Below are 19,843 nucleotides of genomic sequence, written 5' to 3'. Positions count from 1 at the left end.
TAATTCAAAATGGATCAATGACAATAAGACCTAAAATGATAAAATTCTTAGAAGAAAACTTATTCTTAGACATAAAATCAAAAGCATGAGCAAAAAAAAAATAGATAAACTGAACTTCAAAATTAAGAACTAGAGTAACAAGACAACATACAAAATGGGAGAAAATAGTTGCAAATCATCTATCTGATAAAAGTCTAGTATACAGAATATATAAAGAACTCTTACAATTCAACAACAAAAAAGACAAAGAATCCAATTTAAAAATGGGCAATGGTCTTGAATGGGCATTTCTTCAAAAAACATATACAAATGAGCAACAAGAACATGAAAAGACGCTTAACATCATGAGACATTATGGAAATGCAAATCAAATCCATGAGCTACCACATCACACCCACGAGGATGACTACAATTAAACAAAAACAAAAAACAAAACAAAAGTATAGATGAAAATGCAGAGAAATTGGAACTCTCTTGCATTGCTGGTGGAAATGTAAAGTTGTAGAGCCACTGTGGAAAACAGTCTGGCAGCTGCTCAAGAAGTCAAGCACAGAATTACTGTATGACCTCGCAATTCAATTCTTAGATATATAACCCAAGAAATTGAAAGCAGGGACTCAGAGAGATACCTGTATACCAATGTTCACAGCAGCATTGTTCACAAAAGCCAAAGGATAGAAAAGCAGCCCAAGTGTCCATCAACAGATGAATGAATAAACAAAATGTGGTGTTATCAATGCAGTGGATACTACCGGCAATAAAAAGGAATGAAATTCTGATACATGCTAACATGGATAATCCCTGAAAATGTTTTGCTAAGTGAAATAAGTCAGATACAAAAGGGCAAATATTGTATGATTCCACTTAAATCTGCAAATACAGAGACAGAAAGTAGATCAAAGGCTGCCAGGGGTTGGAGGAAGGGTGAATAGGGAGCTATTGCTTAACGGCTAGAGTTTGTTTGGGGTGATGAAAAAGTTTCTGTAATGGAAGGTGGAAATGATAGCACAACATTGTGAAGGTAATTATTGCCAAAGAATTGTACACTCAAAAACAGCTGAAATCTCAATTTTTTATGTTATATATATGTTACCACAACTGAAAAAAGAACATCCCAGTGCCAAATGGCATCAATGGCATATTCTAGGAAACAATACCCAAAAATAGAAGAAAAAAACACTTCTCAACTCATTCTATGAGGCCAGTACCACTCTCTCTGATACAGAATTGGAAACAAGAAAATAGGCCAAAACATCTCATGAACAGATGCAAAAATCTTTAACAAAACAACAAAATACAATCTAACAACCATTCACCATCAAAAAACTCAAAACTAGAAAAAGAAGGGAATTTCTTCAACCCCCACCCAAAATATCAGAACAAGGAAAGGATGTCTGCTTCTGCCACTTCTACCCCACACAGAGGTTCTAGCTAGAACAGTAAGGTTTAGGAAAAAAAAAAAAAAAAAAAAAGGAAGAAAGGAAGAAGTAAAATTGTTTTCATAACAGATTAAATGATCTTGTATGTGCCAGTTTGGATACTATGTCCTCCAAAAAGCCATGTTCTTTAAATGTAATCTTGTGGGGGCAGATTTAATCTTTTTGATTAGGGTGTGACCTCTTGGTTGAATGTTTTCATGGAGATTTGACCCCACTCATTCAGGGTAGGTCTTGATTAATTTACTGGAGTCCTTTAAAGGGAGCTCACATGCAGCTGAGAGAGACTTTTGGAGAGACACTTGAGAGCTGACACTCTGAGATGCTAGCCCAGCGTTTGCTCTAGAGAAGCTAAGAGAGGACACAAAAGGCCCCAAGAGCATCTGAGAGAGACTTTTGAAGAGACACTTGGGAGCTGACACAGATGCTCAGAGATACTTGGAGATGCAGACAGAAGGACACTTAGAGAGAAACACCCTGGGAGAAAGTATCCAGGACACAAGGAACTGAGAGGATCCCAGAGACATTTTGGAGAATGCCATTTTTGAAACTCAACCCAGGAGCAAAGGGATAGCAGACACCAGCCACGTGCCTTCCCAGCTGACAGAGGTGTTCTGGACACCATCAGCCATTCTTCAGTGAGGGTATCTTCTTGTTGATGCCTTAGTTTGGACACTTTTATGGCTTTAGGACTGCAAGTTTCTAACTTAATAAATCCCCTTTATAAAAGCCAATCCATTTCTAGTATTTTGCACAATGGCAGCATTAGCAAACCAGAACACTGTACAAAGAAAATCCCAAGAAATACACACACATACAGACTATATTAGAATTAACAAGTTTAGCAAGGTGGCAGAAACAAGCTCAATATGTAGTTACCAATTGTATTTCTATATACCAGCAATAAACAATCTGAAATTGAAATTTTAGAGACAGTTCCATTCACAATAGCATCAAAAGGAATGCAAATCATTAAAAACACTTAGAAATAAGTCTAGGGCGGGGCAAGATGGCAGACTGGTGAGCTGTAAGTTTTAGCTACTCCTCCAGGAAAGTAGGTAAAAAACCAGGAACTGCGTGGACTGGACACCACAGAGCAATCTGACTTTGGGCATACTTCATACAACACTCATGAAAACGTGGAACTGCTGAGATCAGCGAAATCTGTAAGTTTTTGCAGCCAGGGGACCCGCGCCCCTCCCTGCCAGGCTCAGTCCCGGGGGAGGAGGGGCTGTCAGCTCCGGGAAGGAGAAGGGAGAATTGCAGTGGCTGCTCTTATCGGAAACTCATTCTACTGATTCAAACTCCAACCATAGATAGACTGAGACCAGACACCAGAGACTCTGAGAGCAGCCAGCCCAGCAGAGAGGAGACAGGCATAGAAAAAAAACAACACGAAAAACTCCAAAATAAAAGTGGAGGATTTTTGGAGTTCTGGTGAACGCAGAGGGGGGAAGGGCGGAGCTCAGGCCTTGAGGCGCATATGCAAATCCCGAAGCAAAGCTGATCTCTCTGCCCTGTGCACCTTTCCTTAATGGCCCTGGTTGCTTTGTCTATTAGCATTTCAATAACCCATTAGATATCTGAGGAGGGCCGTTTTTTTTTTTTTTTTTTTTTAATCCTTTTTGCTTTTTCTAAAACAATTACTCTAAGAAGCTCAATACAGAAAGCTTCAAAGAATTGCAATTTGGGCACGGCAAGTCAAGAGCAGAACTAAGAGAGCTCTGAGACAAAAGGCAATAATCCAGTGGCTGAGAAAATTCACTAAACAACACAACTTTCCAAGAAAAGGGGGGTGTCCGCTCACAGCCACCATCCTGGTGGACAGAAAACACTCCTACCCATCGCCAGCCCCATAGCCCAGAGCTGCCCCAGACAACCCAGTGTGACGGAAGTGCTTCAAATAACAGGCACACACCACAAAACTGGGTGTGGACATTAGCCTTCCCTGCAATCTCAGCTGAATGTCCCAGAGCTGGGAAGGTGGAGCAGTGTGAATTAACAAAGCCCCATTCAGCCATCATTTGAGCAGACTGGGAGCCTCCCTACACAGCCCAGCAGCCCAGAACTGCCCTGGGGGGACGGCACTCACCTGTGACATAGCACAGTCATCCCTCAACAGAGGACCCGGGGTGCATGGCCTGGAAGAGGGGCCCACTTGCAAGTCTCAGGAGCCATACGCCAATACCAAAGACTTGTGGGTCAGTGGCAGAGACAAACTGTGGCAGGACTGAACTGAAGGATTAGACTATTGCACCAGCTTTAAAACTCTAGGATCATCAGGGAGATTTGATTGTTAGGGCCACCCCCCCTCCCCGACTGCCCAGAAACACGCCCCACATACAGGGCAGGCAACACCAACTACACACGCAAGCTTGGTACACCAATTGGGCCCCACAAGACTCACTCCCCCACTCACCAAAAAGGCTAAGCAGGGGAGATCTGGCTTGTGGAGAACAGGTGGCTCGTGGACGCCACCTGCTGGTTAGTTAGAGAAAGTGTACTCCACGAAGCTCTAGATCTGATAAATTAGAGATAAGGACTTCAACTGGTCTACAAACCCTAAAAGAACCCTATCAAGTTCAGCAAATGCCACGAGGCCAAAAACAACAGAAAATTATAAAGCATATGAAAAAACCAGACGATATGGATAACCCAAGCCCAAGCACCCAAATCAAAAAACCAGAAGAGACACAGCACCTAGAGCAGCTACTCAAAGAACTAAAGATGAACAATGAGACCATAGTACGGGATATGAAGGAAATCAAGAAGACCCTAGAAGAGCATAAGGAAGACATTGCAAGACTAAATAAAAAAATGGATGATCTTATGGAAATTAAAGAAACTGTTGACCAAATTAAAAAGATTCTGGACACTCATAGTACAAGACTAGAGGAAGTTGAACAACGAATCAGTGACCTCGAAGATGACAGAATGGAAAATGAAAGCATAAAAGAAAGAATGGGGAAAAAAATTGAAAAACTCGAAATGGACCTCAGGGATATGATAGATAATATGAAACATCCGAATATAAGACTCATTGGTGTCCCAGAAGGGGAAGAAAAGGGTAAAGGTCTAGGAAGAGTATTCAAAGAAATTGTTGGGGAAAACTTCCCAAATCTTCTAAACAACATAAATACACAAATCATAAATGCTCAGCGAACTCCAAATAGAATAAATCCAAAAAAACCCACTCCGAGACATATACTGATCACACTGTCAAACATAGAAGAGAAGGAGCAAGTTCTGAAAGCAGCAAGAGAAAAGCAATTCACCACATACAAAGGAAACAGCATAAGACTAAGTAGTGACTACTCAGCAGCCACCATGGAGGCAAGAAGGCAGTGGCACGATATATTTAAAATTCTGAGTGAGAAAAATTTCCAGCCAAGAATACTTTATCCAGCAAAGCTCTCCTTCAAATTTGAGGGAGAGCTTAAATTTTTCACAGACAAACAAATGCTGAGAGAATTTGCTAACAAGAGACCTGCCCTACTGGAGATACTAAAGGGAGCCCTACAGACAGAGAAACAAACACACGACAGAGAGACTTGGAGAAAGTTGTTCAGTACTAAAGAGATTCGGTATGGGTACAATAAAGGATATTAATAGAGAGAGGGAAAAATATGGCAAACATAATCCAAAGGATAAGATGGCCGATTCAAGAAATGCATTCACGGTTTTAACGTTGAATGTAAATGGATTAAACTCCCCAATTAAAAGATACAGATTCGCAGAATGGATCAAAAAGAATGAACCATCAATATGTTGCATACAAGAGACTCATCTTAGACACAGGGACACTAAGAAACTGAAAGTGAAAGGATGGAAAAAAATATTTCATGCAAGCTACAGCCAAAAGAAAGCAGGTGTAGCAATATTAATCTCAGATAAAATAGACTTCAAATGCAGGGATGTTTTGAGAGACAAAGAAGGCCACTACATACTAATAAAAGGGGCAATTCAGCAAGAAGAAATAATAATCGTAAATGTCTATGCACCCAATCAAGGTGCCACAAAATACATGAAAGAAACACTGGCAAAACTAAAGGAAGCAATTGATGTTTCCACAATAATTGTGGGAGACTTCAACACATCACTCTCTCCTATAGATAGATCAACCAGACAGAAGACCAATAAGGAAATTGAAAACCTAAACAATCTGATAAATGAATTAGATTTAACAGACATCTACAGGACATTACATCCCAAATCACCAGGATACACATACCTTTCTAGTGCTCACGGAACTTTCTCCAGAATAGATCATATGCTGGGACATAAAACAAGCCTCAATAAATTTAAAAAGATTGAAATTATTCAAAGCACATTCTCTGACCACAATGGAATACAATTAGAAGTCAATAACCATCAGAGACTTAGAAAATTCACAAATACCTGGAGGTTAAACAACACACTCCTAAACAATCAGTGGGTTAAAGAAGAAATAGCAAGAGAAATTGCTAAATATATAGAGACGAATGAAAATGAGAACACAACATACCAAAACCTATGGGATGCAGCAAAAGCAGTGCTAAGGGGGAAATTTATAGCACTAAACGCATATATTAAAAAGGAAGAAAGAGCCAAAATCAAAGAACTAATGGATCAACTGAAGAAGCTAGAAAATGAACAGCAAACCAATCCTAAACCAAGTACAAGAAAAGAAATAACAAGGATTAAAGCAGAAATAAATGACATAGAGAACAAAAAAACAATAGAAAGGATAAATATCACCAAAAGTTGGTTCTTTGAGAAGATCAACAAGATTGACAAGCCCCTAGCTAGACTGACAAAATCAAAAAGAGAGAAGACCCATATAAACAAAATAATGAATGAAAAAGGTGACATAACTGCAGATCCTGAAGAAATTAAAAAAATTATAAGAGGATATTATGAACAACTGTATGGCAACAAACTGGATAATGTAAAAGAAATGGACAATTTCCTGGAAACATATGAACAACCTAGACTGACCAGAGAAGAAATAGAAGACCTCAACCAACCCATCACAAGCAAAGAGATCCAATCAGTCATCAAAAATTTTCCCACAAATAAATGCCCAGGGCCAGATGGCTTCACAGGGGAATTCTACCAAACTTTCCAGAAAGAACTGACACCAATCTTACTCAAACTCTTTCAAAACATTGAAGAAAATGGAACACTACCTAACTCATTTTATGAAGCTAACATCAATCTAATACCAAAACCAGGCAAAGATGCTACAAAAAAGGAAAACTACTGGCCAATCTCCCTAATGAATATAGATGCAAAAATCCTCAACAAAATACTTGCAAATCGAATCCAAAGACACATTAAAAAAATCATACACCATGACCAAGTGGGGTTTATTCCAGGCATGCAAGGATGGTTCAACATAAGAAAATCAATCAATGTATTACAACACATTAACAAGTCAAAAGGGAAAAATCAATTGATCATCTCAATAGATGCTGAAAAAGCATTTGACAAAATCCAACATCCGTTTTTGATAAAAACACTTCAAAAGGTAGGAATTGAAGGAAACTTCCTCAACATGATAAAGAGCATATATGAAAAACCCACAGCCAGCATAGTACTCAATGGTGAGAGACTGAAAGCCTTCCCTCTAAGATCAGGAACAAGACAAGGATGCCCGCTGTCACCACTGTTATTCAACATTGTGCTGGAAGTGCTAGCCAGGGCAATCCGGCAAGACAAAGAAATAAAAGGCATCCAAATTGGAAAAGAAGAAGTAAAACTGTCATTGTTTGCAGATGATATGATCTTATATCTAGAAAACCCTGAGAAATCAACGATACAGCTACTAGAGCTAATAAACAAATTTAGCAAAGTAGCGGGATACAAGGTTAATGCACATAAGTCAGTAATGTTTCTATATGCTAGAAATGAACAAACCGAAGAGACACTCAAGAAAAAGATACCATTTTCAATAGCAACTAAAAAAATCAAGTACCTAGGAATAAACTTAACCAAAGATGTAAAAGACCTATACAAAGAAAACTACATAACTCTACTAAAAGAAATAGAAGGGGACCTTAAAAGATGGAAAAATATTCCATGTTCATGGATAGGAAGGCTAAATGTCATTAAGATGTCAATTCTACCCAAACTCATCTACAGATTCAATGCAATCCCAATCAAAATTCCAACAACCTACTTTGCAGACTTGGAAAAGCTAGTTATCAAATTTATTTGGAAAGGGAAGATGCCTCGAATTGCTAAAGACACTCTAAAAAAGAAAAACGAAGTGGGAGGACTTACACTCCCTGACTTTGAAGCTTATTATAAAGCCACAGTTGCCAAAACAGCATGGTACTGGCACAAAGAAAGACATATAGATCAATGGAATCGAATTGAGAATTCGGAGATAGACCCTCAGATCTATGGCCGACTGATCTTTGATAAGGCCCCCAAAGTCACTGAACTGAGTCATAATGGTCTTTTCAACAAATGGGGCTGGGAGAGTTGGATATCCATATCCAAAAGAATGAAAGAGGACCCCTACCTCACACCCTACACAAAAATTAACTCAAAATGGACCAAAGATCTCAATATAAAAGAAAGTACCATAAAACTCCTAGAAGATAATGTAGGAAACATCTTCAAGACCTTGTATTAGGCGGCCACTTCCTAGACTTTACACCCAAAGCACAAGCAACAAAAGAGAAAATAGATAAATGGGAACTCCTCAAGCTTAGAAGTTTCTGCACCTCAAAGGAATTTCTCAAAAAGGTAAAGAGGCAGCCAACTCCATGGGAAAAAATTTTTGGAAACCATGTATCTGACAAGACTGATATCTTGCATATATAAAGAAATCTTACAACTCAATGACAATAGTACAGTCGGCCCAATTATAAAATGGGCAAAAGATATGAAAAGACAGTTCTCTGAAGAGGAAATACAAATGGCCAAGAAACACATGAAAAAATGTTCAGCTACACTAGCTATTAGAGAGATGCAAATTAAAACCACAATGAGATACCATCTAACACCGGTTAGAATGGCTGCCATTAAACAGGAAACTACAAATGCTGGAGGGGATGTGGAGAAATTGGAACTCTTATTCATTGTTGGTGGGACTGTATAATGGTTCAGCCACTCTGGAAGTCAGTTTGGCAGTTCCTCAGAAAACTAGATATAGAGCTACCATTCGATCCAGCGATTGCACTTCTCGGTATATACCAAGAAGGTCGGAAAGCAGTGACACGAACAGATATCTGCACGCCAATGTTCATAGCAGCATTATTCACAATTGCCAAGAGATGGAAACAACCCAAATGTCCTTCAACAGATGAGTGGATAAATAAAATGTGGTATATACACACGATGGAATACTACGCGGCAGTAAGAAGGAACGATCTGGTGAAACATATGACAAAATGGATGAACCTTGAAGACATAATGCTGAGCGAAATAAGCCAGGCACAAAAAGAGAAATATTATATGCTACCACTAATGTGAACTTTGAAAAATGCAAAACAAATGGTTTATAATGTAGAATGTAGGGGAACTAGCAACAGAGAGCAATTAAGGAAGGGGGAACAATAATCCAAGAAGAACAGATAAGCTATTTAACGTTCTGGGGATGCCCAGGAATGACTATGGTCTGTTAATTTCTGATGGATATAGTAGGAGCAAGTTCACAGAAATGTTGCTATATTAGGTAACTTTCTTGGGGTAAAGTAGAAACATGTTGGAAGTTAAGCAGTTATCTTAGGTTAGTTGTCTTTTTCTTACTCCCTTGTTATGGTCTCTTTGAAATGTTCGTTTACTGTATGTTTGTTTTCTTTTTAACTTTTTTTTTCATACAGTTGATTTAAAAAAGAAGGGAAAGTTAAAAAAAGAAAAAAGAAAAAAGAAAAACAAGGGAAAAAAAAATATGTAGTGCCCCCTTGAGGAGCCTGTGGAGAATGCAGGGGTATTCGCCTACCCCACCTCCATGGTTGCTAACATGACCACAGACATAGAGGACTGGTGGTTTGATGGGTTGAGCCCTCTACCATAGGTTTTACCCTTGGGAAGATGGTTGCTGCAAAGGAGAGGCTAGGCCTCCCTATGGTTGTGCCTAAGAGCCTCCTCCCGAATGCCTCTTTGTTGCTCAGATGTGGCCCTCTCTCTCTAGCTAAGCCAACTTGAAAGGTGAAATCACTGCCCTCCCCCCTACGTGGGATCAGACACCCAGGGAAGTGAATCTCCCTGACAACGTGGAATACGACTCCCGGGGAGGAATGTAGACCTGGCATCGTGGGACGGAGAACATCTTCTTGACCAAAAGGGGGATGTGAAAGGAAACGAAATAAGCTTCAGTGGCAGAGAGATTCCAAAAGGAGCCGAGAGGTCACTCTGGTGGGCACTCTTACGCACACTTTAGACAACCCTTTTTAGGTTCTAAAGAATTGGGGTAGCTGGTGGTGGATACCTGAAACTATCAAACTACAACCCAGAACCCATGAATCTCGAAGACAGCTGTATAAAAATGTAGCTTATGAGGGGTGACAATGGGATTGGGAAAGCCATAAGGACCACACTCCACTTTGTCTAGTTTACGGATGGATGAGTAGAAAAATAGGGGAAGGAAACAGACAAAGGTACCCAGTGTTCTTTTTTACTTCAATTGCTCTTTTTCACTCTAATTATTATTCTTGTTATTTGTGTGTGTGTGCTAATGAAGGTGTCAGGGATTGATTTGGGTGATGAATGTACCACTATGTAATGGTACTGTAAACAATCGAAAGTACGATTTGTTTTGTATGACTGCGTGGTATGTGAATATATCTCAATAAAATGAAGATTAAAAATAAATAAATAAATAAATAAATAAATAAACAAAAAAACAGTGAATCTTGTGATGGACAATGTCCATAATTAACTGTACAAATATCAGAAATCTGTTTCATGAACTAGAACAAATGTATGACACTATAACTAGAAGTTAATAATAGATGGACATATAGGAAAGAAATATATACCTATTGCAAACTATATACTACAGTTAGTAGTATTTTAACGTTCTTTCCTCAACAGTAACAAATGTACTATACCAAAACTATGAATCAATAATAGAGGCGAGGTGGTTGGGGTATGGGAGCATTGGAGTTTCCTTTTTTTGTCTTTATTCTTTTCTGGAGTAAGGAAAATGTTCTAAAAACCAAAATAAAATAATTGTGGTGATGGATCCACAACTGTATGATGGTACCATGGGCAATGGATTGCATACTTTGGATCTCTGGATAACTGTATGGTATGTGAACCTTCTCAATAAAAAAAAAGAGAGAGAGAGTTTAAAACATTCTCAGACAACGCAAGTTTGTGAACATGATATCCGCTCTACAAGAAATACTAAAGGGAGAACTACAGACAGATAGGAAAAGACAGGAAAGAGATTTGGAGCACAATATTGGGTGATGGTAGCACAATAATGTGAGTACACTGAACAAAGATGACTGTGAGTATATTTGAAAGAGTAATGTTAAGGGCACATAGAACAACAGAAGAAAAGCTAGAAGATAAAGACTAGAAGTGTATAACTTACTGAAACTGAGAGTGGTCAATGATTTTGATTAAATGTACAAATATGTTTTTACATGAGGGACAAGTGAATGCCAACTTTGCATGGTGTTAAAAATGGGATGGCATGGGGGAAAAAAACAATCAATGCAAATTAGAGTCCATAGTTAACAATAACATTGTAATATACTTCCATTAATTGTAATAAGGCAATATACCAAAGCTAAATGTCTGTAAGACAGAGACATAAGGGAGGGATATGGGATTCTTGGTGTTGGTGGTGGTGTCTGTTTTCTATTGTTTTCATTTTATTTCTTCTTTTGTTGCTTTTTGTTATTTTTTTTCTTTTTTCCTTCTCTTTTACTCTTTTTGCCTCTTGCACTTTCTTTGTGGAAGAAATAGAAATGCCCTTATATATGTAGTGATGGTGAATGCGTAACCATGATTATAGAGGGAACCATTGTTTATTTAGGATGGAATGTACAGTACATGAATAAAGCCATCTAAAAAGTAAATGAACGGATGTAGGTGCTGGAGAGGATGCGGAGAGGGGGATGTGCATGGTAGCCATTGATGGAGAAGCGTAGTGGTGCAGGCGGGCTGGAGGGCAGTGTGGTGGTTCCACAGGAAGCTGAGGATGGGGTTGCCATTTGGTCCTGGAACTACTATACTTGGAAGAACTGAAAAAAGGGACACGAATGACCTTTGCACAGTGGGGTTTATGGTGTCAATATTCACAATTTGCAACAGAAGGAGATTGCCTAAGGGTACATCGACTGATGAACAGAATGCCAAACTGTGGTGTATACATACAATGGAATATTAAGCTGCCACAAGAAGGAAAGAAGTTGTGGGGTGAATGGACATTGAAGACAGTATGTTGAGTGAAATAAACCAGGAATTGAAGGAAAAACATTATAATGCCTCACTAATATGGACTAACTATAATGTGCAAACTGAGAATTAAGTCTGAGAGCATAGGTTATTAGGAGAAGGCTTAATGTAAAGGTTCCTAGATTGTAAGCGCTTACAGCAGTTACATCTATTCCTGAGTTGTAATGGTTATTTCTAAATTCTGAGATGCTGAGCTCTTTGTGTATAACCTGGTTGGTCCCTGGAACTTTGGGTATGGTGTGACACCTGAGACTTACAGCCAGATTCTGGAAGCTATGAATGTCAGCATTACCCCATACAGCAAATGTTAAGGAGTCTGAAAAACAGAGATCAGATGTCAATTAGAAATGTCAATTGGAAATATGAACAAAATGGACTTGGATAGGACTAAGGTAAATCAGACTAAAGGGTAAAGGACGATAGTGACGGTGTTTTTAAAACTTCAACTTCTGTGTGAGACCAAAGGAAAAGATGTTTATTAGATGCAAAATCCCTATTTTTTGTAACACACATTATAATTTAACTTGTAAGATCAGTTTATTCAAACAACATAATTACATAGAACGTTGAATACGGAGTGAAATCTTGTTGGTTTGTACAGGTTACTGTGAAGCTCCAATACCTCCCAGAGTAATCTGGGCAGAGAATAAAAACCTATTTGCAAAGTTCCCTTGAGGGACTGGGGAAAAATGTGGAGATACTAAATTTCCCCACCTAGGGAATTAATGACATTCTCACAAGCATTGGGGGCTACCAATTCAGAAGGCCAAGCCCTCGATCTTTGGGCTTGCCCTTCTGGAGTTTGTTACTGCAAAGGGGAGGCTAGGCCTGCTTATAACTGTGCCTAAGTGTCTCCTCCAGAATACATCTTTGTTGCTCAAATATGGCCCGCCTTTCTAGCTAAGCCAACTTGGCAGATGAAGCCACTGCCCTCCCCTCTACATGGAATCTGACACCCAAGGGTGTAAATACACCTGGCAAAGTGGAATATGACCCAGCATCGTGGGATGGAAAACATCTTCTTGACCAAAAAGGGAAGGGAAATGAAATAAGTTTCAGTGGCTGAGAGATTCCAAAAGGAGCCGAGAGGTCACTCTGGTGGGCACTCGTACACACAATATAGCTAACCCTTTTTACGTTCTGATGAATTGGAAGAGCTAGCAGTAAATACCTGAAACTATCAAACTCCAACCCAGAATCCCTGAATCTTGAAGACAATTTTATAAAAATGTAACTTATGACGGGTGACAATGTGACTGGGAAAACCAAGTGATCATACTCCCCTTTGTCCGGTGTATGGCTGGATGAGCAGAAAAATGGGGGCCAAAAAAAAAGGGGGCACCCAGTGTTCTTTTTTACTTTAATTGTTCTTTTTCACTTTAATTTTTATTCTTATTATTTTGTGTGTGTGGTAATGAAAATGTTCAAAAATTAATTTTGGTGATGGACACACAACTATATGGTGGTACCGTGAACAACTGATTGTATGCTCTGTATGACTGCATGGTATGTGAATGTATCTCAATAAAACTGAATTTAATTTAAATTTAAATTTTTTTTTTAAAAAAAGAGAAGCAAAGATACCTAAAATTGTACCTAAACATCACCCCCAGAGAACCTCTTTTGTTGCTCAGATGTGACCTCTCTCTCTAAAACAACTCGCAGCTAAACCCATTGCCTTACCCCCTATGTGGACATGCCTCCCAGGGGTGTAAATATCCCTGTCAGAGTGGGACATGACTCATGCAGATGAGCTTGGCCCTGACATTGTAGGATTGAGAAAACTTTCTTGGGCCAAAAAGGGGAAGACAAACATAACAAAATAATGTTTCAGTCGCTGAGAGATCTCAAATAGAGTCGAGAGATCATTCTGGACCTTATTTTTATGCATTATATACACATCCCTTCTTAGTTTTCAGTGTACTGAACTAGCTAGAAGGAAATTCCAGAAACTGATGAACTGCAATCCAGTAGCCTTTATTATTGAGGACCATTATATAACAAACGTAACTTACACTGTGTGATCATTTAATGGTGGGAACTTTTTGGCTCTCCCTCCCTTTATACAGTGAGTGGACAGATGAACAGAAAAATGAGGACAAAAAATAAATGAATACTTGGGAGGTCTGGGAGAGTATGGGAGGTTTGGGTGTTCTTTTTAACTTTAACTTTTATTCTTATTCCTTTTTGTGTGTGGTAATTAAAATGTTCAAAAACTTGACTGTGATGACGAATGCACAACTATATAACTGTACTGTGAACAACTGATTATACACCATGGATGATTCTATGGTATGTAAACATATCTCAATAAAATTGAATTTAAAAATACATATATACCAGAGACAAAGAGCATATTTGAAGAGGCAGAAGAAAGAATAAGTGAACTAGAGGTCAGATCAATTGAATGTGAACACGCAACAAAATAAATGGTGAAAAAAATGAAAAATTTGACATGGACCTCAGGGATATGATGGACAGCATGAAGCACACAAATGTAAGAATCATTGGTGTCTGAAAAGGTAAAGACGAGTAAAGGGCTGGAAGAGTATTTGAAGACATAGTTGGGGAAAACATCCCAACCCTTCTAAATGACAAATATACAAAAGAAACATGTCCAACGAACTTCAAATAGAATAAATCCAAATAAACCCACTCCAAGACATAAACTAATCATGAAGGAGAAACTCCTGAAGGCAGCAAGAGAGAAGTGATTTACTACATACAATGGAAAACACGTAAGACTAAGTAATGACTAATCAACAGGCACAATGGAGGCAAGAAGGCAGTGGTATGACATATTTAAAATTCTGAAAGAGAAACATTGCCAGCCAAGAATTCTTTATCCAGCAAAACTCTCCTTCAAAACTGAAGAAGTGTTCAAAAATTTCACAAATGTTGAGAAAATTTGTTAACACGAGTTCCGCCCTGCAAGAAATATTAATGAGAGTTCTACCAGCTGAGAGAAAAAAGAAAGGACGGAGGTCAGGAGAATAGCACAGAATTGAAGAGTATCAGTAAGAGAAGCTTAAAGGGGGGAAAAGGGGTTGGGGAGATGACAGATCTGACAAAAACCAAAAAATTAGACGCCTGATTCAAGAATTGCCTTCACAGTAATAACAATGAATGTATTAAACACCCCAATTAAAAGATAAAGATTGGCAGAATGGAGTAAAAAGTATGAATCATCAATACGCAATTTTAAAAAGAAAAAAGTTAAGGATGGATGGATAGATTTGCAATAAAGCAAATAGACAAAAATATTACCAATTATAGAGTCTAGGTGATGGGTATGGGGCATTCACTGTACAATCCTTTCCACTTTTCTACATGCCTTAAATTTTTTATATTATTATAATATTACATAAAAGGGAGACCAAGGAACCTGAGACCCAGGGATATTCTGCAGCTCTCAAAGGCAACACTGCTCCATACAACAACTGCTAAGAAAGCTGAAAAAGAGATCAGGCTTCAACTTGAGATTTTAATGAAATGACCTGGTTAAGACTAAAGTAAATGAGAATACAGGGTAAAGGAGGATATGAACTGTGTTTCAAAACCTCAACTTCTGTGTGAGGGTAAAGGAAGACATGCTTATTTTGTACAAAATTCAAATTTTCTGTAGGACACTATCTAATTTAGTGTAAATGAGATCCTGTCATTCTATACAAGTTCATTTAATATCCCGATGCATTCCAGAGTATTTGTGGCAGAAAATAAAAAAGGATTTGAAAAGTCCCCTTGAGGGACTTGGGGAAAATGTGGAAACACTAAACTTCCCTACCTGGAGAACTCTGGGTATTCTCTCAAGTATTAGGGGCTTCCAATTTAAAAAGCCAAGCCCTCAATCTTGGGGTTTGCCCTTATGAAACTTATTCCTGCAAAGGAAAAGCTAAACTAAGTATGCCTAAGAGTCACCCCCAGAGAACCTCTTCTGTTGCTCAGATGTGGCCACTCTCTCTAAGCTAACTCTGCAAATAAACTCACTACCCTACCCTCTTCATGGGACATGACTCCCAGGGGTGTAAGACTCCTGGAAACTGGGACATGACTCCCAGGGATGAGCCTGGCCCTGGCATTGTGGGATTGAGAATGCCTTCTTAAACGGGGGAAAGAAATGAAACAAAATAAAGTTTCCATGGGTAAGAGATTTCAAATAGAGTCGAGAAGTCGTTCTGCAGGTTATTCTTATGCAGTATATAGATATTCCTTTCTAGTTTCGAGTGTATTAGAATAGAAAGAAATATCTGAAACTGCTGAACTGTAGTAGCCTTGATTCTTGATGATGACTGTATAACTACATAGCTTTTATTGGGTGACCATTTGATGGTGAGAACTTTGTTAACTGACACTTCCTTTATCCAGTGCATGGGCAGATGAGAAACAAAATAAAGACAAAAAATTAATAAATAATAGGGGGGATAAGAGGTGTGCCGGTTTGAATGTATTATGCCCCCCAAATGCCACTATCTTTGATGTAATCTTATGTGGGCAGACCTACCAGTGTTAATTAGATTGCAATTCTTTGAGTGTTTCCATGGAGATGCGCCCCACCCAATTGTGGGTGATGACTCTGACTGGATAATTTCCATGGAGGTGCTGGCCTGCCCATTCAGGGTGGGTCTGAATTAAATTACTGGAGCACTATATAAGATCTGACAGAAGGAGCGAGCTTGCTACAGCCAAGAGGGACACTTTGAAGAAAGCACAGGAGCTGCAGATAAGAGACAGTTTGAAGATGGCCATTGAAAGCAGACTCTTGCTCCGGAGAAGCTAAGAGGGGATAAATACCCCAAGTGCAACTACAAGTGACATTTTTGAGGAACTGCAGCCTAGAGAGGAATGTCCTGGGAGAAAGCCATTTTGAAACCAGAACTTTGGAGCAGATGCCAGCCATGTGCCTTCCCAGATAACAGAGGTTTTCTGCATGTCATGTGTCATCCCCTAGTGAAGATACCTAATTGCTGATGTGTTACCTTGGACACTTTATGGCCTTAAGACCGTAAATGTGTAACCAAATAAACCCCCTTTTATAAAAGCCAATCCATCTCTGGTGTTTTGCATTCTGGCAGCATTAGCAAACTAGAACAAGAGGAATGGGATGTTTTGGGTGTTCTTCAACTTTTATTTTAGTTTTTTTTTTTTTTTTTTTTTGAGTAATGAAAATGTTTCTAACATGTTCTAAAACTGTAAGCCATTGATTGTATTCTTTGGATAGAGTGTATGGTGTGTAGGAGATCTCAATACAATTACATTTAAAAACAGAGAGAGAGACTAAGGAGACATTACAACCAAATGGAACATGAGACCCTTGTTGCAATCCAACTTCAAACACAAAGCAGGGATTAGATGTTAAAGAATTATTACCCTGTATTGTGGTTATGTGGGGGGATGATTTTTGTGTTGTTTTTGTTTCTGTTTTAGGAACACATGCAGAGATACTGAAGGGCGAAATGGCATACTGTCTGGGATTTGCTGTAACATGATAAAGAGACAAAGATGGGTGGATGGCTAGAATAATGTGGCAAAATGTTAAAACTGGTGGATGTGGGTATCCCGGGAAAAAGAGGTATGCTAGAGTTCTCTGTATGGGTTTTGCGTTGTTTTTAAATTGCTCTATAATTTTGAAAGTATAAAAACATTTTTTAATTGTGGCATAGAATCTTATAGGGAACATGAATGCTTTCACTTTTGAAACTGTAAGTCTGCTCTACACATTCCTTCCAGAGTGATTTGCTCATAAAACTGATTTAACTACCATTTATAAACTGCTGTGTTACAAATCTTTACCTCCAGCTCAAACCTTTCTCTTCTGAGCCTCAGACCAACATATCTGTCTATTAGGAATCTCATTTCCCCTTGAATATAACCCACAGACAACTCAAACTCAACGTGAGTAAATATGAATCTCCCCTGAACTCCCACCTAAAAACCTGCTTTTTCTCCTACATCTCTCATTCTTTTGGATGCTGGCATCATCATTCACCCAGAAACCAAACCAAATGCCTTGAAATAATATAGATTCAAGTCTCGGTGCATATAGCTTTCTGTACTAGGTTGAACAGTGAACTACAAAATTCATATCCACTCGGAACCTCACAATGTAATCCTATTTGAAAACAGGGTCTTTGCAAATGTACTAAGTTAAAATGAGGCCATATTGGATTAGGGTATAACCTGAATCCAATGAGTGGTATCTTACAAGAAGGCCGTGTGAAGGCACAGAGACACAGACAAACATAAAGGGAAAAAGATCATATGAAGACAAAGGCAGAAATTGTAGTGACACACCTAAAAGCCAAGGTACACCAAGGATTGTCAGCAAACACAAGAAGCTAGGAGAGAGGCATGGGAAAGATTCTTCCTCCATAAGGAACCAACTCTGCCAACACTTTGATTTTGGATTTCTGGTCTCCAGAACTGTGAAAGAATGAATTTCTATTATTTTCTATTCTGTGTGGTAATTTGTTACAGGAGCCCTGGAAGACTATATGTAGTTTCTAAAAATCTGTCAAATACATCTTTCAGGTTTTCTTCCCACCATTACTCCTGCCTTAGTTGAACTCTCATCATTTTTCATGCTGAATACTGTAAGACTTTCCTAGCTTATCTTCCTGCCTCATCTTCACCTACATCATCAATTCATCTTCCACATGGCCACCAGGTGATCTTTCTAAAACAGATCATCGTGTGCCTTTCTACTTTTCAAAATCCTTCACACAGCCTTTAAAATCCATGGCCTTCAGAATGACAGGTTAAGTCCTTTCTGAATCTGGCCCTGACCTACCTCCCTGCCCACGAGACACACAATTTCTTACCAAGTTTTCCTTATCCACAAACTACATACTCCATTATTCTCACCTAACATGAAGAATACCTGCTCATTCCTCTATGGTTTGTTCTTCATAGCATGTCATTCTTCCTTCCTTGCATGGTAAACTATTCATTCAACAATGAACTCAACCATGCCCTCCAAGAGGAAGTCTTTCTTAATTCCCTCTCCTCAGTTTGTTCAAAGAGCACTTTCATACATTTTCCTATTACAGCACTTATCAAATATATTGTCACTCTTCAGTGGGTATCACTTACTCAAGACCAAAAATGTATTTATTTCTACATTTTTAAAGCACTGTTGGCAAGTAAGTCAGCACCTAATAAATGTATAATGAATGAGCCATATAAGAACATTATAGAGTTGGTAATGACCTTAGAAATCAACTTTTCTATGGCCTCATTTTAAGATGGACTTTCTTAAGATTACACAGTTGGTCATTGGCAATAATAAATAGAAGTTGAGTATACTGATTACCAGCCTAGTATTCTTTCCACTTACCCAGCACCACCTCTACTACTTCTGCTGTAAGTCCCTAGCATCCAGAGACAATTTTAGCTTCTTTCCATTTACTAAAGAAAAGGATTATTGAAACTCAGCCATAGAAGAATCAACAATTAGCCACAAGACATAAAACTTTAAGGGGAAAAAAGAAATAGTCAGAAGTGCTGGCAATAATGGATAGTGACTGAGGCAAGAAGAGAGAAAGGAAGGTGAAGACAGATACCTTTATGAGGTTCAGCTTTATGAGATTCAGGAAATTCTTACTGTGCATAAACTGGAGATGCAAGCAGCCCTGCTCCAATTCTCCTATACACTGGACTCAATTTTTGAAGTTAATCTTGAATGTTTTGAGTCAACATACATGTTGTAAAGCACTCAGTATCTTCTCTATAAAGAGATTCCAACAAAAACAAAGCTCAGCCTACACAGTCTAAGAATTCACAGAATCAAAAATCTTAAGACTTTCCTCTTCCCCGTAAGGATGCACATCCCCTTTCCAGCATGCAGAATCTAAAATGGTCATTGCTCAGATATCCCTGAAGATTGAAAGAATGATAAATGAGTGAAGAGTTGTAACTGAGAAATTAGGATTTGACAAATGATTATGACTACTAACTGATTATATACATATTCCTTTTTAGGTTCTAGTGTATCAGAATAGCTAGAA

The 19,843-nt window shown here is 38.6% G+C and overlaps 1 protein-coding gene across 1 annotated transcript in view; it reads right to left on the bottom strand.

Moving 5' to 3' along the window:
* Window positions 1-19,843, bottom strand: part of MSL2 (MSL complex subunit 2) — a 68,494-nt gene that overhangs the window by 11,442 nt on the left and 37,209 nt on the right. The gene's annotated exons all lie outside the window — the stretch shown is intronic.

The sequence above is a fragment of the Choloepus didactylus genome, chromosome 1 (genome assembly GCF_015220235.1).
Source record: "Choloepus didactylus isolate mChoDid1 chromosome 1, mChoDid1.pri, whole genome shotgun sequence".
Classification (NCBI taxonomy): Eukaryota; Metazoa; Chordata; class Mammalia; order Pilosa; family Megalonychidae; genus Choloepus; species Choloepus didactylus.
Note: the sequence above shows the minus strand (reverse complement) of the source record. Positions and strands in the feature narration are given on the sequence as shown.